General features: G+C 42.1%; 1 protein-coding gene across 3 annotated transcripts in view; it reads left to right on the forward strand.

Moving 5' to 3' along the window:
* Nucleotides 1-3,339: 3,339 nt before the first annotated feature.
* The window catches only part of NSD2 (nuclear receptor binding SET domain protein 2), a 148,308-nt gene continuing 126,198 nt past the window's right edge, over nt 3,340-25,449 (forward strand). For 2 of the 3 annotated variants that reach the window (XM_030564595.1, XM_030564597.1), the window contains exon 1: nt 3,340-3,475. The gene's annotated coding sequence lies outside the window, so the exon portion shown is untranslated. Of the gene's footprint in view, nt 3,476-22,241; nt 22,304-25,449 lie in introns of all 3 variants that reach the window. The other variant, XM_030564596.1, reaches the window with a different exon arrangement.

The raw sequence follows: 25,449 nt of genomic DNA on the forward strand, positions 1-25,449 counted from the left end.
TTTTTTGGACCAGGATCCATTTGTAAATACTGATAGTTCAGCCCAACCAATGAATAGCTTAAGTCGAAAATATGCCAGTGTTTTGGCCCCAACATCCTTATTACCCATTACACAGTATCAGCATCCCCTCCTACTTGCTGCTTTGTATATGCAGCCTTAGCCCTGTCATGAACCTTGCAATCACTATAACCTCTCCCCCATTTACTTCCTCACCCATCACTTGGTGCTTTGTGCAGCCTCCCAAGGAGCATGATACCAGCCCACAGCAGAGCGCAGACCTAGAGCCTCCACTGCATCCAGCTCTCTGTGGGATGTTGCACCTGGCAGGCTGCCCCTGAGCTATCCAACTTTACCAGCTTTTCAGGAAAGGCCGAACATGGTGTGCCAAGCCCCCAACTTCAAAGCGAGCCTTGCTCAGCCCCCAAGAGAAACCCCGTGATTCTGCTAGCATGTGTATGGGCAGCTGCAGTCCCATCACGAGCACCCAGTGTGCCAGGTGAAGTTTACACGGGAACACATAGGGCACCACAGGACCCAGCCACTGGCAGAGGGCCAGGTGCACTGGCTGCAAAGGTGTCCTGCAGAGACTCTCTCCTTTACACAGCTCCTCTAGGACTCTGCTTTGAAAGGCAGGAATAATCCCCCTTCCTACCCTGAAGTGCTTACCAGCTGCCCCAGGTCAGGAAGAGGCTGCTTAGGGGCAGCCCCCCTCTCAGGGCTGCTGCAGCCCGAGGCCAGGTGATGATCCCAGGGTGCTGAAAGTTGCCCAGTAGTATTTGGGGTGGGGCAGGATGATCAGCAAGACTGATATAGTTAAAGTAGAATCAAAGCATTAATGACTCCAGTTCCATTCTTGATTACATTGGAAAGACCCATTTTGTGAGGAGGAGGAGGCCTCCTACTAAAATAAATAGGGAGTGGGGCTTGATTAAAAAAAGGCTGAGATCCCCAATCTAGTCTGACCTTCCATATAACATAGGTCACAGAATTTCACCTAGTTATTCCTGTAGTGTGGTTCTTAATGTTTTTTTCCCGTCAATTTTTTTTTTCCAAGTGTCAGAGGGGTAGCCGTGTTAGTCTGGATCTGTAAAAGCAGCAAAGAGTCCTGTGGCACCTTATAGACTAACAGACGTTTTGGAGCATGAGCTTTCGTGGGTAAATACCCACTGTGTCAGATGCAAACAAAAGTGGGTATTCAGCAAAGAGTCCTGTGGCACCTTATAGACTAACATGTTTTGGAGCATGAACTTTCGTGGGTGAATACCCACTTTTGTTTGCATCTGACACAGTGGGTATTTACCCACGAAAGCTCATGCTCCAAAACGTCTGTTAGTCTATAAGGTGCCACAGGACTCTTTGCTGAATTTTTTTTTCTTTGACTTTAATGGGAGTTGCATATGACCTTTTAAATAATATAAATTTGTGCAAAATTTTCCAAAGTAGGATCCTTAATGTTAATTACCTACAATTCCCACTGAATTAAATAGGAGCTATGGGCTCTAAGCACTTTTGAAATTCATGATGTTTTTATCTGGTGTCTAAACTGAGGCAAACACACTTTGAAAATTTTGACCTGGGCTAAACTAGTTCTCAGTCAGGGTTTCTTGCCTTCCTCTGCAGCATGGGGCACGAGTCACTTGCTGGAGGATTCTCTGAAGTTTGAGGTCTTCAAACCACAATTTGAGGACTTCAGTAACTCAGACATAGGTTAGGGGTTTGTTACAGCGGTGGGTGGGTGAGATTCTGTGGCCTGCATTGTGCAGGAGGTCAGACTAGATGATCATAATGGTCCGTTTTGACCTTAGAGTCTGAGTCTATTATGTGCTTTGCATTATTGAGTTTGATGGTTTATTACAACATTAGTTCCTGTTCTGATGTAATGGACGTATTTATGATCTGGTATCAAGATTAGCTTTGTCTCTAATTATATTTGTCTAGTTAGAGGTGGAATTATTTTGCTCTCCAAGGGAAAAAAATGCTACCTGGATATGCTTATATAGTACTATGATATGACTATCTAAAAGGTTTCCATATTGCCGGAGTGGTTAAAATGTTTTAGATTTTTAAGTAGTTGTATGGAAGACCAGAATACTATTTTTGTGTACCATTCTCAGATGAAATTGTGCCATGAATGCTAGGATTCATTTACACTTTGCAGTTATTGTGACTGTTAGGCCTTGCCTACACTAGGATTTAAAAGGTGATGTTAACCCTTAGCTAATATGTTTTAAAAGTCTAGTATGCAAGTAGGGTTGCCAACTCTGACTGAAGCTCTTCTGAGAAATTTCCCTCACAACATAACATAAAAGTCATTTTCTTAAAATATCCTATTAAAATCTACCTGACTGCTTTCAATAGTCACTGGAAGATTGATGCCAATCCCAGGAGACTCCAGGCCAATCCATGCTGCCTTTAAGGTGTTAAACTGATCAAGTTAAAGCACAGGGAGAGACTAGCTAACACATAACATCCCACCTTTAAATCCTAGTCTAGACAAAGCCAAAAAGGTAGAGTTAAGGTTGTTTGGATTCTGATGATGGAGACGATGCCTTCTATGTATTGTTTACACCCAAATCCTCCACAGTTGTAGAGGGATGTCTAAATGCCTGGGAAAGGAAAGGCCTCAGGTTGAAATGGAGTGAATTTATAGCTGAGGGTGAGAGGCAGCAGAGTTTACAACTACTGACCTGCAAAAGACTTCCGAAAAGGAGGCAATATTAGGGAGGAGCATCTGCCCTGGCAGGCTGAGCCGTGGGTAGCTAGAGGAACCAGTACAAGGGCAAGAGTCTCTCCATGCAGCAGCAGAGAGGGAACTCCGCATGGGACTCCGCGCAGAGGCCCAGCCTGGACAGGGAGGGCAGCGCCTGGGGTTGGAGCCGCAGGACGGGCTCGGGGGGCAGGGGAGTGTGGGGTGCCGAGGCGAATTGTTCCGCCTTGGGCTAGCAGGGGGGTGAACGCGTGTCGGGGATTCACAGGGGCAGAGCCTCAGTTCTACCGAGCCGTGACTCGTGAGGTGGGGAAGACACCGCCCCGCCTCGGATCTCGGGAGTCCCCACCCCCCTCACTCCGGGGCGCCCTCCGGCAGCTTCCCTCCCCCATCCTCCAGACCCCCTTGCATTCCAGGTCCCGTTACCGCCTGTCGCAGGGGCCAGCGAAGCAGAGCCCGGCCCGAGGCAGAGCCTGACCCCGCTCCCGACTGCGGGGCTGCGTATACGGGCGGTTCCGTGCGGGGGGATTTGAAACAGCCGCTCCAAGGGCCGCGCGGCGGCGGCGTCCAATCAGCGGCGAGGATTTTTCGCGCTGGTTCTGGCCGGAGGAGGGGGCGGGGCCTCCGCGCAGGATTCCCGGAGCTGCCGCCGCCGCTGCTGCTGCCGTTAGTGCCGCTGCGTCTTCTCGGCTGCCGCCGTTCGCGGGCATTGAGCCACCGCCTCTCTCCTCGCCCGGCTCCTGTGCGAGAGGATGTGCCAGAGCACAGGTCAGCGGGGCGGGCCGGGCCCGGCCGGTGTTCCTGGGGCGGGGGGGAGGCCCCGGGCACGCTACCGCAGGCCCCGGCTGGAGGCGGGAGCGGCGGTGAGGTTACCTCGCTGGCTCGCAGGGATGCTGTGCCCTGGCCCCGTGCGCTGCCGTTGGGAGGGCGAGCGGCTGGCAGCGGGGGTGGTCTGCGGTGCTGAGGCGAGGGATAGTGCCCCCCCCAGCTTCTCCATCCCTCGACGGCGTTATCCCCCCCGCCCCGGTCTCCCGAGCCTCCTGCCCTCGCGGGAGTCTAGCCCCCCCCCCCCCCCCCGCTTAGCCGGCTCTCCCAGCCTCCTCCTGGGCTGAGGGGGAGGCTTCCACTACCTCGCCGGCACCCCTTGCTCACCTCCTGCCCTCGAGTGGCTCTCGGACCCCCCCCCCCGCATGTACCCCCGGCTTCCCCCCAGTGTCTGCCCATCCTCCCGCCGAAGGCTGCAGCAGGATTACTGGTGTTGGCTGGGCCTCTGATTCTTGGGTGTTGGAGGAGCGGAAAGGAGCAACGCCGAGGCTGGAGTCCCGGCTGTTGCTGCTTCATCCTCTTTCTAATACAACCTTCCTTCCCCCCCGCCCTGCACACACAATCTCTTCATCGCTACTGCAGGAGGCGAGAGAAAATGTGTAAGGGGTGGGACAAGGCGCCTGTCGGTGTCACCTCCCTTTTCAGGGTGAAAATCAATCAGTGCAATATATACACAAATGGGAGAAAGATCTGCTTGAGGCTTTAAAATATCTCGCTAAATGGGGGTAGTGGGTATAAACGTACCCCCCTCCATTGCACTGACTGTGTGTGGTGTAATCATCTGAGGGCTGCTACTGCTGCCTTCCCTGTGGGTAGAACTGGGATTCCATGGCAGTAGGAGTGAGAGAGTAACTCTGGAAATGTATGGAGAGGGAAGCCATGTTTGATTTATTCCTCCACCAAAGACTGGTGTGATGATCCTTATACTTACCCCTGTTTCAGTTCATTCCGGACCTGTATGGGAAGCGAAGGCAATCCCTATTAGAGAAGAGGAAATAAAATGTTTCTGCTAAGCTTTACGTGCTCTTTGGCTCAGTCTTTATTAAGTACAAGAGGATAGATCTTTCGTAATTTGAATTGATATTTGTATGTTAAAAGGAGCAGGGGAACTTGCATTTCCAAGGCCATAGTTATAGCTCATCCGTTGTGGGTTATAGCTCTGGGAGTGGGGGAGCGAATTCACCATGCTTCTTGAGCGTATTTATACTTGGTCTTTCAAAAAATGTCTGCTAAGAGGAGGGCCAAATACTATCAAAAGTATAGGAGCAGTAAATAGATATTGTATTAAAACAGATTTCAGGAAAGAAGGGCTGCTTGCTAACAGACTAGTTAGACAAACATGAGGCAGGTATAAGTCACTGCCTGTTTCTTGAATATTTTCCTATTGCTTTTTGCATTAAAATTGGTTTATAATTAATCTTATATTTAAGATTGAATGCTGTCTATGCTGAATAAAAAGGGTCTCTTATGAAAGGGAGATTGAGTCTTTTCAAACCTAAGACAGCAGCTCCATAGCGTAAATTACCTATGAAGGGTTTGTGTCCATATTGCAAGATCAGCTTGCTGGTAATTCATGTATCATTGTTGTGCTTAGTAAAGGTCTTTTAAATGTGGGAAATACTATTAAATCTGATCAAATAAATTTGCTCTTCTATAGTATCTAAATACTACTGCAATGGAATCTTTATAAACTAATTGAAATTATTATTTATTGTGGTAGTGCCTCAGAAGCAGAACAAATATATCTGAATAAACTCTCCAGTATCGCTTAATTAAATTATTTGACCTGTTGGATGCACATGGTGAATAAAACTGCTGTGGAGCAGTGCTAGTCAGTGCTCAGATATGCACTGAAAACTAAAATGCAATTTATGTTGGATTATGTGCCAGTTTAGAGCCATAAGGAGTGTTGATGAAATTTTTTAAGTGATATTAATTTATAATTAAATAATCTTCACCTCTCAGGTAGAAATAAGTTATTTCTTGTTAAGGATATGGGAATAAACATTCACTGCCACTGTTAACACTCTTTTAGAAATACGCAAACACTGACAGGCTAATAAAACATAAATTTACCTTAATTACCTTAAATGGAAATGTCAAAAAGGAATAAGTACCTTTACATTATTTCAGGTAATTGGAGTGTAGGGGAAGTACTAATGTTGCCAGTTCAAAGAAGTTTTTAGAGTTGAAATTAATCAAATTAAAAATATAACTATATTAAAACTACTCTCAAATAATTAAGAATCCAACAGGAATGATGTAAAGATATTAAATACTATAATTTTTCATTTTCCGTAACAAGCATGTAAACTCTCTTTCTCTTGGTATCATTTCAACTCTCAGAATATTACCTTTAAAAATTGTTTTAGGCCTATGAGACACTGACTTCTAAGACATGGGGTTTAATTATTTTAGGCTGGGAACTTAAAAAGGGCTATGATGTATCTTGTTTAAAAAGGCTTACTGAGTTCTAAAATTATGCATTCAACAAAACAGTGCAGGCCTGGAAAGAGAGAGCTGTTACTATGTCCCATTGTTTGTAGCTCATTCACTTCTCGCTTTTGCTTTGAATGTATTATGTTTCTTTCATGCCACTAGTATTAATATGTATCTAAATCTAGGCCTCAGTCCTGCAATCTGATGTGTGTGGACCCTTGTGCTCATTAGGTGCCAATTTACTTCACTGGTACTCCATAGAGGCAAAAGGCTGCACCTGCCTCAGATTGCTGGAGAAGATGTGTATGCTGTAAATATTATAGCAGCCCTTCCATCTCCAGTCATTTCTTCTTTCTGATGCTTGCATAATAGTACAACAGAATTTTAAATTTACAGTATTAATATTAAAGACTTGGAAACTTATGCAAATTGTAGGCATTTCCTCCACAGAACTCTGTAAAGCATCTGACTACTTATAGGAAAAAACTCAAATCCCCAGAAGAGCTGAGCACTGCACTGTAGGACTCTTCTGAGCTGGTGCCAGTGTAAGCAATATGCATACCCTGATATTCAAGAAGTCTTTCTAATGGAATACATTTGATATTCAGTAGAAAATTTGACTGTTTGCTTATTTGTCTATGTTTTTGTGCCATGCTCATCACTGTACTATCCTGTACCTATTTAAATCTTTTAACTTCGTTACATTTTTGTAAGGAATAACAAGCACAAAATACAAATAAGGTGTCTTTGTGGCTTGGTGTATATTCATCTGTGTAAGAGATCTGAGTGTATAGCTTTGGTGTCTTACTTTTTGACCAATGAAGAATGGAAATATTGAGGCAGAATAAAGTGGATAGGCACATCTACTTTTCTAACAAGCATCTTATTTTCTTGTCAGTGGAGTGGCTTTGAAGCCTAAGTGTGTCCTCACCAAAGAAAGCTTGACATCTCTGCTGTATAGTTGACGAAGAGAAGGTGAAATATGGCACCCAAGGATGAATGGCCAAATAGGGAGGAGAACCAAATTAAAAAATGTACATGTCTAGCAAATTGTGAATGGGTTGGTTTCATTTTATAGTTAAAGTAGAAAATGAATAGTTGGGAGGCCTTTGTGATTGACAACAGAAAGAAAACAGAAGAAAAGTGTATCGAAATGTAAGAAATGTCCCTTCAATCCATAGAGATATTGTCAACTTCAAAATCATACTTCTTTCACTTTTTTAACCTACAATTACAAGTAGCACCTAAGATAAAATATAATTGTACAAAAATCAATTACTTTTTTTCAGATTACTTTGTGCATTTGTCAAAAATTGAGAAAATAATGAATAAATGGGAAAATGATAGTAAAAGTTTGAAACTACTTTTAACTTTTTGTTCGGCTGACTACATTTCAAGTTGATAGTGACCCTTTTAAAATGAGCATATTGACTTTACCCTATTAATTTAGGGAAACTTAACTTTTTTTTTTTAAAGGGGGGCTATAATATATAATATATATATAAAATTTTAAGATAGGATAGGTGGCATGCAATTGCAAACTGAATGCTGGGCTTTGTATCATGTGTATCATGTGTACCTATACCTATTCTATACCCTGCATTCTCATAACTAAAAGGACAGGCAAAATACTGAGACACCCAAGAATTCTGGAGTATAGATGTCTTGCACGTCTTAATACCCTGTGCCTGTTGATGTTAAATGAATGTGTACTATTAGTGTGCTCACCATTAAATTTATCATCAGGTAAGATATTTGAATTTCAATGTTAGGCTTAAGAAATCAGTGTTTCTTTAGTGTATATAAAAAGCTACCTCTTACTATGAAGGTAAAAATATAATAAGAGTATCCAATGAAAGAATAAACATTTTAAGTATGCTTTCGCTTTGCCATAAACAAATACCTGTTAACTGAATTACACCAAAAGTAAGTCTTCTGTGGTTGTGTTTTTTAGTGGTTAAAAATAACAAAGTTGTATGGGAGTTGTTTAGACAGACCATTGCTATAATGGGCCATAACGTTGGACATAGACATTTTAAAGCGTCGTAGCAGTATATTCTGTGCTTTAACTGGCTAAAGATCTGGAAATGCAAAGTGTTAGCTTATACATATTTCAAAGCTGTATAATGTTGGGCAGAATTCCTTAGCCTTGGGGCACAGTTGACATATAAGCACTGGTATTTGACATAATTTGAAACTTAAGCAATAAATTATATAGGTGGTTTAAAGAGTGTAAAGTTACAAGGTTTCCCCAACAGGTGGCTCTCCTGTTTCTGTTGTTTTTTTGCCCTCTACACTACAACTACCCTTTCTTTAATTTAACATAAGATGTTTTAAAAATCAATTCAGTTTCCACTTCTGTAAGGAGGGAGGGAGAAAGCGAAAAACATATGTGCATAGGGAGGTGCAAAGCGTCAGATGGTGGTCATATGAAAGATACCTAGGAGTAGCATTTTTCTTTTGCAACAATTGATTATATTGCAAACAGAAACATGAGCATTATCCTTTTGTCTTAGTCCTCTCTGTGTGTTTTATAATGAATCTGCATTAAAGGAATAGAAGATGAGGCAAAAGGAGATCTTTTAAAAAATATTTAAAATCCATTTGAAATATTATGAAAAAACTGATGTGATAGAAGAATAAAGGAATAAAAGAAAATCTTAATAATTTTAAGAACCATGGTAAACAAAACAGTGCATGCACATAATCTCCTGTCATAGTGTACAGATCCTGAATGATTTACTGCCAGGTTTGTGATAAATAGTGAACAAGCATTCTTTAAAATGTTATTCTAGTATGGATTAGTTTGAGTAGCAAAGGTTTGAGATCATGAAACTTGCCACTTTGATGGTATGCTATTGAAGCAGGAGATCTGTCCACACTGGCATTCAGAAAAGGCTAAATCAGAGTGTTATCTCTATAGAAATGAATGCCCAGGTTATAATCTCATAATGGAGACAAAGGAAGCACATAAATCCGCAAGAGAGCAAAGCCAGTATGGGCCTTGAGGAACGGTACAGAATATAAAGTTAGAATATGGGTCACTTCACTCTAAGTTCAAAAGTGGTAGCACTACAAACTTTGAATCAAATAATTTAGAAAAATTACTGCTCTAATTGAAGAAATTCCTATGAGAAATATGGATTGCCAAAAGTTGTTTTGATAGCTTTTATGAGTGAACTGAAAACACAGATTTGTTTGTTCAACAGGCAAAATACTGCTGAACAAAAAACTGAGCACGATCAGTGTAGTATTTGGGTTTTATAAGGGCATAATATAAAATCCCTGTGTAAACTTCTAGATACTTCATTGTCAAAAGTTGTCAGGCATCACGTATTTTAATCTTACTGGGGTAGGATCTCGAAGCAAGTTCTGAAGAAAATGTTCTCAGTACTTGTTCAATGGAAATCCATTTTACTTTCTAAATTAACCTTTTTGCTGATGATGTAACCCATACTGAAAACAGACTATCTTAATAATGTTTGGGAAATCTGTAAATACATTAGGAACAAGAGAGACGTGCAAAGTGTAGATCCACTACTTAGTGGTGAAGGATTGCTGCTAATGGACAGCACCAAGAAGGATGAGATGTTCAGTGCCTGTTCTGCTTCATTGTGTTAAGTATCTGGTCACAATTAATGTTAACAACAAAGGGGAAGGAACACAAGCCAGAATAGGGGAAGAAGGGGTTAAAGACTATTTTGATAAATTAGATGTATTCAAATCAGCAGGGCCTGACAAAATTCACTCTTGGGTACTTACAAACTAGCTGAAGCAATCTGAGCCATTAGTAATTATCTTTGAGAACTTATGGAGGATGGGAGAGGTCCCAGAGGACTGGAGAAGGGCAAACATAGTACCTACTATTTATTTAGGAAGTTTTGACCAGTTGACAAAACCTTGCCATATAAATACCAGAAACAAAACAATCATTAAAACAGTTAGCTTTTATTTGAAGAGACATTATAAAGGAATATAGTCAGTGCTTTCTATTTACCAGAGTGTTACCATATTACAAAGTGAGCATTGTTACAACACCAATGTTGTTCTGGTGGCTTTATTAAATTGAGTGATATCTCTATACACACATTTAACAGACCAGGCATGTCTGTAAAATGTTAATATTTTTAAAAATAATTGGAAAGATGTGCTGGGTTTTTTGCAAGTGAATGTACTTTGCCTGAGTATTGAATAAAAGGTAACCATGTATTTATCTGTCCTCTGCCTATTTTGCCAAGTACATAACTAGTGTATTAACTTTTCCATTACAACTTCCTGTATTTTTTTTTTTTTTGAACCATTCCTTTATGGTTGGGCAGTTTTTCTTTTCCCAGTGAGAGGCGCTCAGTAGTCCAACAATTCATAGTATCTATCTTGAAAAACAGAAATGAAGAGGACCCAGTGATTTATAGACCAGTCAGCCTAACTTGTGTTCCTGAAAAGGTACTGGAAGAAATGATCAAACAATTAAATCATAAGTACCTAGGGGATAATAGGCTGAAAAGTAATAGCCAGCATGGATTTGCCAAGAACAAATCATGATAAATCAACCTAATTTCCTTTGCTGATAGGGTTACAGGTCTAGTGGATGTGGGGAATGGAGAGGGGAGAAGCAGTAGATGTGATGGATCATGATTTTGTTTAGGCTTTTGACACAGTCCCTCATGACATTCTCATAAGCAAACTAGGGAAATGTGGACTGTAGATGAAATTACTATAAGGTGGCTGTACAACTGCTTGAAAAACCATACTCAGAATAGTTATCAGTGGTTTGCTGTCAACTGTAGGCCATATCTAGTGGGGTACTGCAGGGATCTATCCTGTCTGGTACAACTGTATTTAGTATTTTCATTAATGACTTGAAGTATGGAATGAAGAGTCCACTTAGAAAATTGTGGATGACACCAAGCTGGGAGGAGATGCTTGCACTTTGCACTTGCACATTCAGAATTACCTTGATAAATTGAAGAATTGATCTGAAATCAACAAGATGAAATTCAGTAAAGAAAAGTGCAAAGTATTACACTTGAGAAGAAAAAAGATCAACTGCCCAACTACAAAATGGGGACTATCTGGCTAGGCAGCAGTACTGCAGAAAGGGATGTAGGGGTTATAGTGAATCACATATTGAACATGAGCTGACAATGTGATGCAGTTGTGAAAAAAGGTATTGTCATTTTGAGGTGACAGGCATGTCATATGTAAGACATGGAAGGTAACTGTTCTGCTCTTCTTGGCACTGGTGAGCTCTCAGCTGGAGTTCTGTCCCATTCTGGCCACCACACTTGAAGAAAGATATGTTAAGGGATATTACAATGAAGATAGTGATCATTTGTTCTCCGTATCCACTTGAATGTAGGACACAAAAAGTTATTGGCTTAATCTGCAACAAGGGAGATTTAGGCTAGATATTGGGAAGTCTTTTAACTATAAGGGTAGTTAAGTAGTGGGACAGGTTACCCAGGTAGGTGGTGGAATCTCTGTCACTTGAGGTTTTTAAGAACAAGTTGAACAAACACCTGTCAGGGTGATCTCGGTGTACTTGGTCGTGGACTATTACACACCACTTTTCTTAGTGGTTAGTAATGGGAAGTAAGTATGTTTGTGAGTTTGAGGTACGTGTGTAAAAACCTACTCTAGTCATGTTAACAAGTATCAGAGAGCTCCAGTCAACAGCCTGCTTGGAGTTAAGCAATAGTAAAAGAATAATGAGGATAATCAGTGAAATTATATGAGCAGATTAAAAATGGATAAAAGACAATGCATACACAATGTGTATTTGCCATTGGAACTCCCTGGTACAGGATGTTACTGATGGAAAAAGCTTAGATTCCAAGAACTAAGCAAATAAAAATTTCATCAGCAGTTGCATAACAAGAGTTATTCTTAGCAAAAACTCTTATGAGGAATACATCTCCATATTATATCAGCAGGTATATGGTAAGTTGGCTGATGACATTACGGGAGCTTTCACTTTTCTCTTACTCTTTTTTTTATGAGTATGTCATTAGAGATGGGATTCCTTAATAGATTCACTTTTCAGATCTATTTCTAGTATGGTAATTGCCACTACCATGATTTTCCCTGCAATGAGTCTTTTAGAATGGGTTGGTCAGATCAGTGGAGATCATCTTGATAGCCACCCACAGTTAAATTTAAATGGCTGTTCAGGATTGTTATCTGTGCCTGTCTCACCAAATCACTAGCTACGCTGGTAAAACCCTCTAGTATGGGTCACAGCTATAGCAATATAACTGTGCTTATCCCAGTGTAGTTTCTGCCAAATACTAGTATAAGCACAATTATACTGATATAGCTGTGCCCGCACTAGAGGGTTTTGCTGGTATTACTATATTGGCAAAACCCTCCTTTTGTAAAAAAGCCTTTAAACAGCAGTACTGCCTTTTGCAGTTTTCACAGTGGCTTATGCTAGGGTGCTTCTGGCATCTGAGATTTGATTGAGTGCTTGAACAAATCCAATGCAATGGAAGTTTAGGCGGTGGCATTCTGAGGGTAGAGAGTACTATATATTCATTCATAAACCAAATTTTTTTTAGTAAAAAAGGGAAGCACCAGAGAAGGGGGTCAGCTTATGAGCGTGTATAGAGAGGGAAAGGTGGGACACAGCCCCTCCCCCCCAACAGAGAGAGCAAGGAGAGGCAGCAGAGCCAGAAGGGAAGAGGTGGGGCCAGAATCTCTCTCCGCTTCTGGCCACGCTGCTCTCCCCCTAGCCACCAGCCATGCTGGTTGGCCCTGCCCCCCGGAGCAGGTGGAGGGGAGAGAATTGGGATGGTGAAAAGAAAAAGTGGTTAGAAGGAAAAAGGAGTGGGGCATAAAGGGTGGGAAGAGGTAGGAGAGAGACATGGTTTAGGAGAAGGAGCTGCACCAGCAGGATAACTAATTTGAGATTAAACTTAGTTTGTCATCCAAGGACTGATAGAGGTTTAGGAATACAACAGACACAACACTCAGAGCCCTTGTGGGAGAGTCACCTCATTGAATTCACTAGTGAACCCTAGACAACTGGAGGAGTAGCATTAGTGGGCTATATTATCCAACCCTCCTTTGCTAGAGGAAGGGCTACTGTCATGTGATGCTATTGTGACTGCCTGGAAAATAAGGGAAGCTTCAAGTACAGTCTTGAAAAATGTAGCAGACCCAGTTGTATTGGGAGGTGATGGTGGGGAGAGAGAGAGGATACAACCTCATAGTGATTATATCAGGTGCTGTACCCTAATAAGAAATCCAGTGTAGTTGCTCCCTTGTAGTTTTGGGTGGACAGGACTTAGGGAAGAAAATGGCATGCTGATGTTGCCGCTAGAGTGTGATGCTTGGATCCTGCTGTAGATGCCCACATCTTCGGGGGTGTGTGTGTGTGTGTGTGTGGTCAATTTGAAGTTTCTTTGCTGGGCTGGAAAAGAGTAGTTATTCTCACTTCCTCCCAATCACACCCATGGAGCAAGGAGACTCATCTATTTCCCTGTGGGTATTTAGAGTGAAGATGGGGCTCCTCTTTCCTTAGATTTTTTTGTGGTCCTCTCCCTGGATTGTGCTCGTACCACTGTTGCTGTCCAAAGTCTTTTTCTTTCCTCTCCAATCTGGAGAATCTGATCAGTTTCAGTCAAATTTCCTGTTGTTTTGAACAGCAGGAGTGACACTTAGAGGACACACTTTCCTCATGATTTTGCAGAGATTATATGTAATCTTTCCTATCATATACACTTCCAGTTCCACCCCCAGCAGTGGTTCTATTGTTGCGATTGTCAGGAAAATGTTTGGCAAAGTGACATTGATCAGATATTTGTAATTATCTTTGCTGCACCAGAAACACAATATTAGTACTTGCCAAAGAAACCCTGCTTGCCATCAGTGCTTATTGATTCTGGGAGTTAGTGTGGGAAAATTAATTTTCCAGTTTCTCTTTGCTTTTCATTGAGTCTTCTGATTTAGGAGGAAATCTGAGCACTCTTCCCCTTCTCTCTCTGGAAGTGTCTTATTTTTATAGCTTCCTTACTTAGGCATAGCTGTTGTTAGGCTACATGTCTCAGTAGCCTAACAGGCCACAGCTGTCAGTTCCTTCTCTCCAAGCTAGGCAGCTCTGGCACTTAAAAGGCTGTTTTTCTCCTGTCACATAGAGAAGGGATTCAGCCCCTTTTTTTGTTCAGGCAGGGATAAGCCACATGTAAACATTATTTCTCTTAAATGAAAACATGCTTTCATATTAGGGTTTTAAATTCTGCTCCTTCTTTAAAAACAAAAAATTGGAGCCAGACCTATATTGCTAGAACTACTTTCAGTATTGCTTAGAACATCTTAGCACTTTTGATGAATAGCTACTGTATATGTGCATATATTGGCCATTCAAATCTTCTTTTAAGAAAGTACTAAGATTTAATCTTTCTATGTAAATGTAACTTATAGAGAGAGTTTGGTCAACTTCAGTGTCTTACGCATTCATAAGTTTCAGTTATCCCAGTTTTTATTAGTTTTTTTTTTTAATCGGGCATTACATCTCAGATACATTAGTGTTATATGGTTCTGGTTAAGGATGTACTTTAAAATTCTTGCATTTAGGTGCCTATAACTTCTTTAGGACTTAACCCTTTGGACTAAACTTTCCCAGTTTGTTCTCAGACAAATGGCACATTTCATTTTTTGGTAAAATTTGTTTTGACAGTCTTATCAGTGTGTGTCATGCTCTTAAAGTTTTTAATGCATTAATTTGCACTTAGATAACTCAGATTATATTTAAAACATCAATCTTGCATATATTTAGTATTCAATGGGTCAAATGCTTTAGTTGTGACAGGATAAATTTGGATTAGAAAGAAACTGGCCCAGTCTGGTATTTTTCTTGTGCAAAGTAATTTCTATTGAAGTTAGCAGTAATTTTGCCTTCCTAACAATTGGGGAGTGAGGGTCTATGTTAAAAATGTTCTGAGCTGCACACTAGTGCTGTACTGCAAGACACAAACAAAAGTCTAGATGTTTCTTTGGCATCATGATTTTATATACAAGAGAATCTGAATGAACAAGTGTCCAGGATATCAAATGCATTATTCAGAAGATGGTCTTATCCCATCCCTAATCCTTGTATTTATACGTGAATCATGTATGGATTCATTTAATTCTCATCTGAGAACAAGCACAAATTTTGGATGATCTCAAGATGAATGAAAGAGGAAGAGAGAAATCTCTTAGGATTGCAAAACTAGCTTCATCTTATGTTTTCCTTCTCAAAAGACTTCCTACAGAAAATCTTCCATCTGTAGGCATTTTTCAACATCAGTTGAAAGCCTGATTTGTAGATGTTAAAGGTGGTGTTTGTGGATAAATGTTTTTAAAAGTTTATACACATCGATATGGTAGAGGGCAGGCAACTTTTGTGCTGTTCATCTTAGATGTTTTCCTGAAGCTATAGAGGAAGTTCACGTTAAGTTTTCTTTTGATAACTTTCTTCCATTTCCTTGGCTTGGCAGAAAAACAATCCCACTTGGCTAGCTCATAATTTCTGTGACACAGAAAAAGCATCTCTGAGATTGCTGCCAAGGTGGTAGAAAGAAATAATACCATATAAATGCTCTTAACAATCTGGACAGTAAAATATTGGAATGTGTTTTTGATATGCAGAATAAACACATTTGACACCTGACTTGCTGTCATATAATAGATGGTCCGCTAGTTAATAAAACTATTAAAATGTACACAAAATAACTTACTCTATGTATGTAGAAGCATTCCATTAATTATAAACAGTAAATACAAAGCCCTTGCAAGAACATGCATTTGTCCCATTAAAGACTTGCTTCTCTGTCCAAATCCCCCTTAAAACAAACAAAAACACACAAAATCCCACTTCATTCAAAGAAAATGGTGTACTCAGATACCTTAAATGGGTTCCTGTGAAACTAAGTATCCACTGTTTTCATACAGCAAACTACTAGGCCCCGGACTTTCCCGTCTTTCCTACTTGCTGATGTAGATGGCGCTGCTTGGGTCATTGGGCAGTATCCTATTTAAGGCATTAACTTGAGCTCATTAGCTATTACTGATTTTTTGTATTAAGCTCTCCAATCTTCCTCTTCTACCCCATGCAGAGCACTCCAAGTTAGAGGTTGGGTTTGTAGCTGCGCTTGTACAACATGATTGATTAGACTCTTCCTGTTGGTATGCATACTTCCACCTTTTCATGTTCTGTGTATGTATAAATATCTCCTGTCTGTGTGTTCCATTCTGTGCATCCGAAGAAGTGAGCTGTAGCTCACGAAAGCTTATGCTGTAATAAATTTGTTAGTCTCTAAGGTGCCACAAGTACTCGTGTTCTTTTTGCGAATACAGACTAACACGGCTGCTACTCTGAAACTTGTACAACATGGTTTTCCAAGAGGAGCAGAATGATGGTAACCCTAACCACTGTATCATGATATATTCTTGTAACATTGCTCAGTCAGGTATCTCTTTCTGACCATCTCATTTCATTCAGTATCGTTACACTCTCATTCATAACTTCTAAGATCACTGCATTCCTGATGTATCTGCTACTGTTGACTCTCTCTCCTGTCCCTCCTTCCTCAACTCTTAATTAATTGTTCTTCTCTCCCATTATTCCACTTAACTCCATCCTTGGCTAGCACCTTAGATCTTGCTTCCTTGCTTCATCTATTCCTTAGCTCAGGGGTTGGCAACCTTTCAGAAGTGCTGTGCCGAGTCTTCATTTATTTGCTCTAATTGAAGGTTTCGCGTGCTGGTAGTACATTTTAAAGTTTTTAGAAGGTCTCTTTCTCTAAATCTATAATATATAACTAAACTATTGTTATATGTAAAGTAAATAAGGTTTTTAAAATGTTTAAGAAGCTTCAATTAAAATTAAATTAAAATTCAGAGCCCCTCGGACTGATGGCCAGGACCCAGGCAGTGTGAGTACCATTGAAAATCAGCTCGTGTGCCACCTTCGGCACATGTGCCCATAGGTTGCCTACCCCTGCCTTAGCTGCTGAAAACCTCTGAATGGAAACCTGACCTCTGAATGGAAACCTAACACTAAGCAGATGATGATGATTATTCAGTGAATAAAGGCTTTTTCTTTAATTTTCTGCCATTTTTCTAACTAGTTTGTCCCCCACTCTCCTTTGAATCCAGTGTTCACACCCTTTGTCTCCTGTATGCTGCCTTTTGACTTCCTCCTTCTTAACTTTTATACCTGTGTGCTGACTTCCTCAAGGCTTATCTGCTTGGAGGGATAATGCACACTGCCAGGAAGGGAGGGGAGATTTCTATAATGCACTAATGTATTGTGCATTAATTGGTCTGCATAGATCCTGTTAGTGTACACTAAAAGCACCCTAGTGCATTTTAGCCTGGTGACAGCGTTATGTTAAAGCACACTTGGGAACTTCTAGTGTGGATCAATTAATGTGCAACATGTTAGTGTGCTTTAAAACAGCGGTTGTCAACGGGTTCTGTGGCCAAGAGCCTGAGCCCTGGTGTCCCCCGCTGCAGGGCTGAAACCCCAAGCCCCAGCACACTCCTCCCACCCCTCCAAGTACCAGAGCAGGGCACGAAGTCATCACCACCCACTTGCCTGGCCACCTGAACAATGCGTTTCACTTATTTATCAGTGGTTGAAAAACCCTTAAAATCGTTTGCACATTCTTTCCATAGGTTTCGCCAACATGCATTGACTGTTTCAGGCTTGATTGCATCCATTGCCTGTTTAATATAAGTGATGCAATTGGCAATGTTGAAGGATTTCCAACACTCCATCACATTAAGATTGGGATCAGCATCCATAGTGCTATGTATCCATGAGAACGTAAGCCTCGTGTACGTGGCCTTGAAATAGCGAGTCATGCCTTGGTCAAGAGGTTGGAGGATGGAGAAGGGAATGGGGGAGGGGGGAGAAAGATAATTTCAGTGTCGTTATGCACAAACTGGAGTACTTCAGGGTGGCCAGGAGCATTGTCTACGATCAGCAACACTTTCAAGTCAAGTCCTTTCTCTGCAAGGTACCGCTTGACCTCTGGAATGAAACACTTGTGAAACCAATCCAGAAATAATGCTGCCGTCACCCAAGCCTTTTTATTTGGTTGCCAAAACACAGGAGATTTTTGTTCTTGGGGATTTGCAGCCCTGTAGAGCTAGCCCAGCTTTATTAAATGCCCAGCCACATTGTCACAAAACAACACAGTCACACAGTCTTTAGCTCCTTTGAAGTCAAGGGCTTGTCTTTCTGATTTCGAAGTATAAGTGCGGTTACACATTTTTTTTTCTAGAAGAGCCCAGTCTCATCAGCATTAAAAACTTGTTCCGGAAGATATCCCTTTTCTTCTATAATTTTCTTTGTTCGGGGTAGGCTTTTGCTGCCTCTTCATTGGCAGATGCAGCTTCACCAGTAGTCTGCACGTTTTTGAGGTTGAAGCAGTTCCTAAAACTGTCTAGCTTTGAATTCCTTCTCATCAGAAGGCTGTCTCTCTTCGGCGGGAGATTTGAAAAGCGCATGGAGGCGAAGAGTCTTTTCTCAAAACCTATTGCCATCGATAGGCACACAATTACGGTTCATGTCTTCCAACCATAAGTTTAATGCCTTTTCAGTCTTCACTAAAGTCTTATCATGCACCTGGCTTGTCACCTTAGCAGGTATTGGAGCACTTGATGCCACGGCTTGATGAATTTCTCTCTCTCGATTCTTGATGGCATGGATGCTAGATTCGTTGTGGCCAAATTTACCCGCCGTGTTGGAGACTGACATACTGTCTCTCAGTAAGTCCAACACAGCCAGTTTTTCCTCCAGCATTGGGACAGATAGCTGCTGCTTTGGTTGAGCACCAGATGAAGTAGTTGGCTTGCATTTAGGGGCCGTGTTGTACAAAAAATACGCATCTTTAAACACTAGAATCATACTCAGCACAGTGAGATGCTCATACTATGAGAGGTGTGCAGGAACTGAGACCAACTGAGGGAACAGCAGATTGACATCTCCCATCTCACACTCACTCTGGGGCATACGCTCATTGAGTGGAATGGTGCTTGGAATCACCCGCACTACTGTATATATATACATTTTTTTTTGCCGAGCGCATATAGTTGAATTTGCGTGAGTGAAATATGCATGTGATGAGACTCCACTATAATTTGAGCCCGGCAGGATGGAAGAGTTGTGAAGGCTCGCTACCTTCAATATGATAGAAAACCTGTGGGGAAGGTTAAGTCTGGTTTCAAATTACCTGCTTTAAAAAAAAATGCTGGCCTCTAACATAATAAAATGAAAGCTGATAGAAGAAGGCAATTTTAAAAAGTGAAATATATCAGGTTTCAACTGAAAAACCAATATTTGTAAAGAGACTGGACTATGATTTAGAAATATGTTTGACAGTCTCTGATGCTGTAAGTGCTCATCTACTATGCCTAGTACTATTGATTAAACAAATGGAGCACTTTGCATTTGTCTTTATTAAACAGGATGAAGTTTATTAAAGACAATGGAAAATGCTCCACTTAGGAAGGAACAATCAGTTTCACACATACAGAATGGGAAGAGACTGTCTAGGAAGAAATATGGCAGAAAGGGATCTAGAGGTTATAGTGGACCACAAACTAAATAAGAGTCAACAGTGTGATGCTGTTGCAAAAAAAGCAAACGTGATTCTGGGATGCATTAACAGGTGTGTTGCGAGCAAGACACGAGACGTCATTCTTCCTCTCTACTCTGCTGGTCAGGCCTCAGCTGGAGTATTATGTCCAGTTCTGGGCACTGCATTTCCAATTTCTCCACATCTTTCTTGAGAGGGTCCGTAGAAGAGCAACAAGAATGATTAAAGATCTAGAGAACATGACCTATGAAGGAAGGCTGAAAGAATTGGGTTTGTTTAGTTTGGAAAAGAGAAGTCTGAGAGGGGACATGATAGCAGTTTTCAGGTATCTAAAAGGGTGTCATAAGGAGGTGGGAGAAAACTTGTTCATCTTAGCCTCTAAGGATAGAATCAGAAGCAATGGGCTTAAACTGCAGCAAGGGAGGTTTACGTTGGACATTAGGAAAAAGTACCTAACTAACTGTCAGAGTGGTTAAACACTGGAATAGATTGCCTAGGGAAGTTGTGGAATCTCCATCTCTGGAGATATTTAAGAGTAGGTTAGATAAATGTCTATCAGGTATGGTCTAGACAGTATTTGGTCGTGCCATGAGGGCAGGGGACTGGACTCGATAACCTCTCCAGGTCCCTTCCAGTCCTAGTCTATGAATCTGTTTATTGAGATAATTAATTTCTAGCTGTCTGGTTTTGTAGGTTAAATTTCTTTTGTCAGATGACTTTCTAGTTTAAAAAAAAAAAGTGAGAATAAGAATCCATTTTTGCTAAAAGAAAAATGTTAATGAATTACTAGTGTCAAAGTTAAAACTCAGGACTCACAGTTTGTCAGACCACTCTGTTTTATTAGCAGAGCGCTCCGCCAATAGCACCCAGATAATGTGAGTGGCCATGCAAGACCCAAACAGTCTTATTTATACAGATAAGAGCGGGAATTAGACAAAGGGACAAAGAAAGCAAAACTGTAAAATTCACCTGGGGCACAGCATGCATATCCTACTTCCTTACTAACTCTTATCCATCTAAGGCTAATACTTCACCAATTGCCCTTAAACGGTGCCGTTGTTCTATGTTAATGTCTGTATTCCTGACACCTGGACTGCAGCATTCCAACAATTTTGCTTAAAGGTACAGACGGCATTTCTTTAATCCTTTCTATTTTCACAATATAATTCATTCTACTTTCACACTAGTGAGAACAAACACAACAGGAATGTAAAATACAAACTCTTAATCCAATAGGCCTCATAGTCGATGTTCAATTAGCCACTAGAGGGAGCTCTTAGCCTCATTTAGGTCTCTGTATATGGCAGGTTTTCAGAGACTTTTTTGTATGCTAAGGCAATTTAGATATTTAAAATAAACTACTGGCTTTTTGTACTATAAAATTACACTAAGAATTTGGGTGGGAAGTACAAAATTAGTCATACATATATCATTTATAGTAAAAATAAATGCTCAAAAAGAAAAGTTGTGCTCATTGCAATAACTTTAAATTTCATAGTTTATTCTGTGATGGTTATGTCTCCTTATGTAATTTGGCTGGAATCGCTATTCTTTTGTAGGAACAATTTATGCTAAAAATTCCATTGAATTTGAGTATGAAAGACTGGAATTTACTAATGTGCATTAGGTTTTCAGTTTCATTTTTCTGTCAAAAAATGGAACCGCTGTTTTTAGAGGAGAGTTTCTGAGGTGGTTTGGTTTTCTGCGTTTTCACAAATTTCCTGTACAGTTACCAACTCTTTAAATTTGCCTTGCAAATACTGCTTCCAGCAGCATTAATCAGTCTAATCATTTATCAGGTACTATGCTTCATTTGTTTGTTCACAGTAGTGCTTTCCAAATTGTCAGTTTCAAACATCTTCCAATTATACCATTGGGGGAGTGCTTCTGTAGAGGAGCAATCTAGAGATACGAACTGATGTGTAACTTTAGGGCTTTCCTACACATATAGCCGTGCAGCTGCAGTGCGCTGGTGAAGATGCTCTATGCCAATGGGAGAGAAGCTCTTCCGCCGACATATGGCTGTCCACATGACATAAATTATGCGGATATAAGCTGTAGTGTAGATATAGTCTTCAGACTCTATACAATTCCAAGGGACAACTAGAGAGGTTATGGAGTATGAAATGTGGTGAAAACACAGCATTTCCCCTGACCTTAGTTGAATTTAACTTCCTGGTTAATATAATTAATTTTAAATCTTCACACATGGAGTTTGCTTTTTTTAACCTTAAAAATTCTGTCGCCATCCAAATCTGTGCTGATTCTCACATCTCTCCTTCATCTTACTCCTAACACTTTTTCCTGGGTATCTCACTACCACTTTATTTGCAATCAGAATTTGTCTTCTTGGATCACATATTCCATCTAGTTCTTTGACTCTAGGAGTAGAATGATGACTGTTTAGATAGGCGTAATCAGAATAGATTATCTATTCATTGGATTTATTCGAGAAAAGAAGTTGTTTAGGCACAAGAAATGGCATTCCTTTGTGTAGCCTAAATCAGGGGTTCTCCCAACAAAAGTTTTGGTGGCCTCAAGAGTGTGGCCACCAACTCTTGCTGGTGGCCACTCTGAAAACTTTTCCTAAAAAGTTAATTTTAGGAAAAACAAGTAAATATGCACATACACATGTCCAAATCATTGTAACTTACTTATGTAGGGTTCTTTTTTCTTTTCAGACTCAACTATAAAAATGTCTCTCTTCTTTACTGGACCTAAACAGAATAATAACACAAATAAGGTGCTTTGCACGTTTTTGTATTTTTTTTTTGTAGTTTCTTTTGCTTCTTTGGTTGCTTACTAGCTGGTAAGTCTGCTGCTGTGCAACATGATACTTATGTTAATCACTTTTCACAGCCTCCAAGCTAATTACTAAATCTGCTGTGAAAAGTGATATTAACAAATATCACTTTTTTCACAGCAGATTTACTCAGCCCCAGCAAGCCCAGGGACAATAATTTAAGCCCTGTATGGAGAGGTGCTCCTCCAACTTTTGTGTTGAGGGGGGGCGAGCTTGAGGGAAGCTTTGTCTCCTGTCACCACTCAGGAGGCAGTGGCTGCAAGAAAAGCCTGTGGTGGCCACATGCGGCCACGGTGGCTGCATTTGAAAAACACTGGCTTAAATTATCTGTGCAAAAGGCCTCCAGACCTTACTTTATTTTTGCTAACTCTGGTATAACACTGATGGAATCAGAGACATCTAAAACTAATAAAACAGTAAAAGTGTGACTTCAGCTATATGTGTAAACTGGCAAAACATCCCATAAAGACAAGGTTTAGAGAAACAGTTTCTTGATACCTTAAATTATTGTTTCAGGGAACAGCTGGCTCCGGAGCACACAAGAGGAAAGACTATTCTCAATGTAATCCTAAGTAACATATTGGAGTTCAAGAAGTGATAGGCTGAACCACTAAATAATAGAGACCTCAGTATAACTCAGCTCAACATCTTTGAGGAAGAAATTCCACCAAAATCTAGTGCTGTGGCACAGAATGTCACAAAGGAGGTATCAACTGTCATGCATAAGTCAATCGTTAATTGATATGAGTTTGGACAAAAGTATTCTATGGTAGACAGCTATTCAGTGGTTGCCCATTATGGGTTTTCTTACACCTTCATTGGAAGTATCTGATACTAAGCTAGATGGATATGATGTGAATCTGATCTGATCCAATATAGCAGTTCCTATTTGATTATGTCAAAGCAGAACTTGATTACCTTGTGAATAGATGCTTTAATTCCATTCATCCTGAATTCATAGCTGTGTTGTGCTTTGCCAGTATTAATTATATATGAATCTATAATTAGAATACTGATCTGGGTCCTGCTAAAGTTAAACTATGGTGTATGCATATAGAGTAGAGGTTCCCAAACTGGGGTGGCCAAGGCCAGCCCCCGGAGGGCAGGGAGGGAGTGCCACCCAGCCCCACTCCACTCCCAGCTCTGCTCCAACCCTACCTTCAGCCTCAGGCCCCAGCTCTGAACCCAGTCCCAGCCTTGGACCCTGGCTGTGGCTCCGTTCACAGCCCCACTCCCAGCCCCAGCTCTCACCCCAACTGTGGCCCCAGCCTCAGCTCTCTTTCCCCTCCCCCCTCCTGAGCTGTGGCTTGGTTCAAGGCAGGGGAGAAGGGGTGTGATGCTGAAAAGTTTGGGGACCACTGATAGATACTTTTATTGTAGCATAAACCTCTATATTTCCTACTGTTCTTCTCCAGAAAGAGAAAGGAAAGTAAAGCCGATGCAAATGGACTGCTTTTCCTGATGCTTTCTGTTTGAAAATGTAGGGCAGGCTTGCACAACATCGGCCTGCAGAGGCTCACTGTGCGGCCCGCGGCGGGATTCAAAAGGCTCTGAGCTGCCCGCAGCAGCGGGGAGCTCAGAGCTCTTTAAATCTCAGCCGCAGCAGGGATTCCAAAGGCTCTGCGCTGCCCACAGCCACGGGGAGCCCAGAGCTATTTAAATCCCAGCCGCGGCCGCGATTCAAAGGGCTCTGGGCTGCCTGCAGGTGCAGAGAGCTCAGAGCCCTTTAAATCTCAGCCACTAGGGCCGGCTTTAGGCCAATTCAACCAATTCCCCTGAATCAGCCCGCCCCTAAGAGGGCCACATGCCCAAGCCCTTTAAATACCCCCAGAGCCCTGGGGTAATGGGGGGGCACTGGGGGCTATTTAAAGGGCCGGGGCTCCAGCTGCCTCTGCTGCTTCGGTCCTTAAATAGTCGCTGGAGCCACACCGCTTCCCCAGGGCTCCCTCGGCTATTTACAGGGCTGGGGCGGTAGAAGCAGGGGAGCCGCGGGCTCTTTAAATAGCCCCCAGAGCCTTGGGGTAGTGGGGGGGAGGGTCTCCAGATGCCTTTGCTGCCCTGGTCCTTTAAATAGTCTCTGGAGCCCCACCACTTCCCCAGGGCTCCTGCAGCTATTTACAGGGCTGGGGCAGTGGAAGCAGGGGAGCCCTAGGCCCTTTAAATAGCTCCTGAGCCAAGAGCTGCTACTGCTACCCTGGTGGGGGAGGCAGGAGGAGGGGGCACTCACCATACAGGATGAGCTGTACCCCCTGTACCTGCACCAGTTGCCCGCAGCCAACCGCTGCCGCACCTCCTGCCCTGCCTGCACCAGTTCCTGTCTGCAGCCAGCCCTGTTCCCATTGCCCACAGCCAGCCCGTCTCCAGCCAGCCCCTCACCCCCTGCCTTGCCTTCAGCCCTGCACCAACCCCTGTCTCCAGCCAGCCCTGCACCCTCTTCCCTATCTCCAGCCAGCCCCTGCCGCACCCCTGCCTGAAGCCAGCCAGTCCTGCACTCCTTTTTCTCCAGCCCTGCCAACCCATTCTGCACCCCCCCCCCCGTGGCCCTGCCTGAAGCAAGCCAGCCAGCCCATCCCACACGCCATCTCCAGCCTGCCCCACACCCCTTGCCCAGCCTGCAGCCAGACCCTACCTCCAGCCAGCCCCATATCCATTGGTGCCCTGTAGTTCCTAGGGAAGTAACCCTGCACACCTGCTTCAATGAGGTGGGCAGGGAGCAGCTGGGACCCACATGTGCACCCTAGCACACCCCCAGGGAGTGGCGGAGCTCATTTCTAGTTCAGACACATCTTTTTTAAAAAGAACTTTAGGTAGGGTTAACATACATCTGTACTTTCTCAGACATGTCAGGCTTTTTGGATCTTAAATCGCCATCCAAGAGGAAAATACGGACATATGGTAACCCTATTGGTACAAAAAATACGTACTGTGGCAGAACTTTTTATAGGGAACCGGTTGCTAAGAAATGAAAGGCTTTTTTTAACATTTTTTTTTCTTTCAGTCATCCCTGCCGGGGCCCCGCCGAAAATGTTCGAATTGAGCCCCCACAGCCGTGGGGAGCCCAGAGCCCTTTAAATCTCAGCCGCAGC

The sequence above is a fragment of the Gopherus evgoodei genome, chromosome 5 (genome assembly GCF_007399415.2).
Source record: "Gopherus evgoodei ecotype Sinaloan lineage chromosome 5, rGopEvg1_v1.p, whole genome shotgun sequence".
NCBI lineage: Eukaryota > Metazoa > Chordata > Testudines > Testudinidae > Gopherus > Gopherus evgoodei.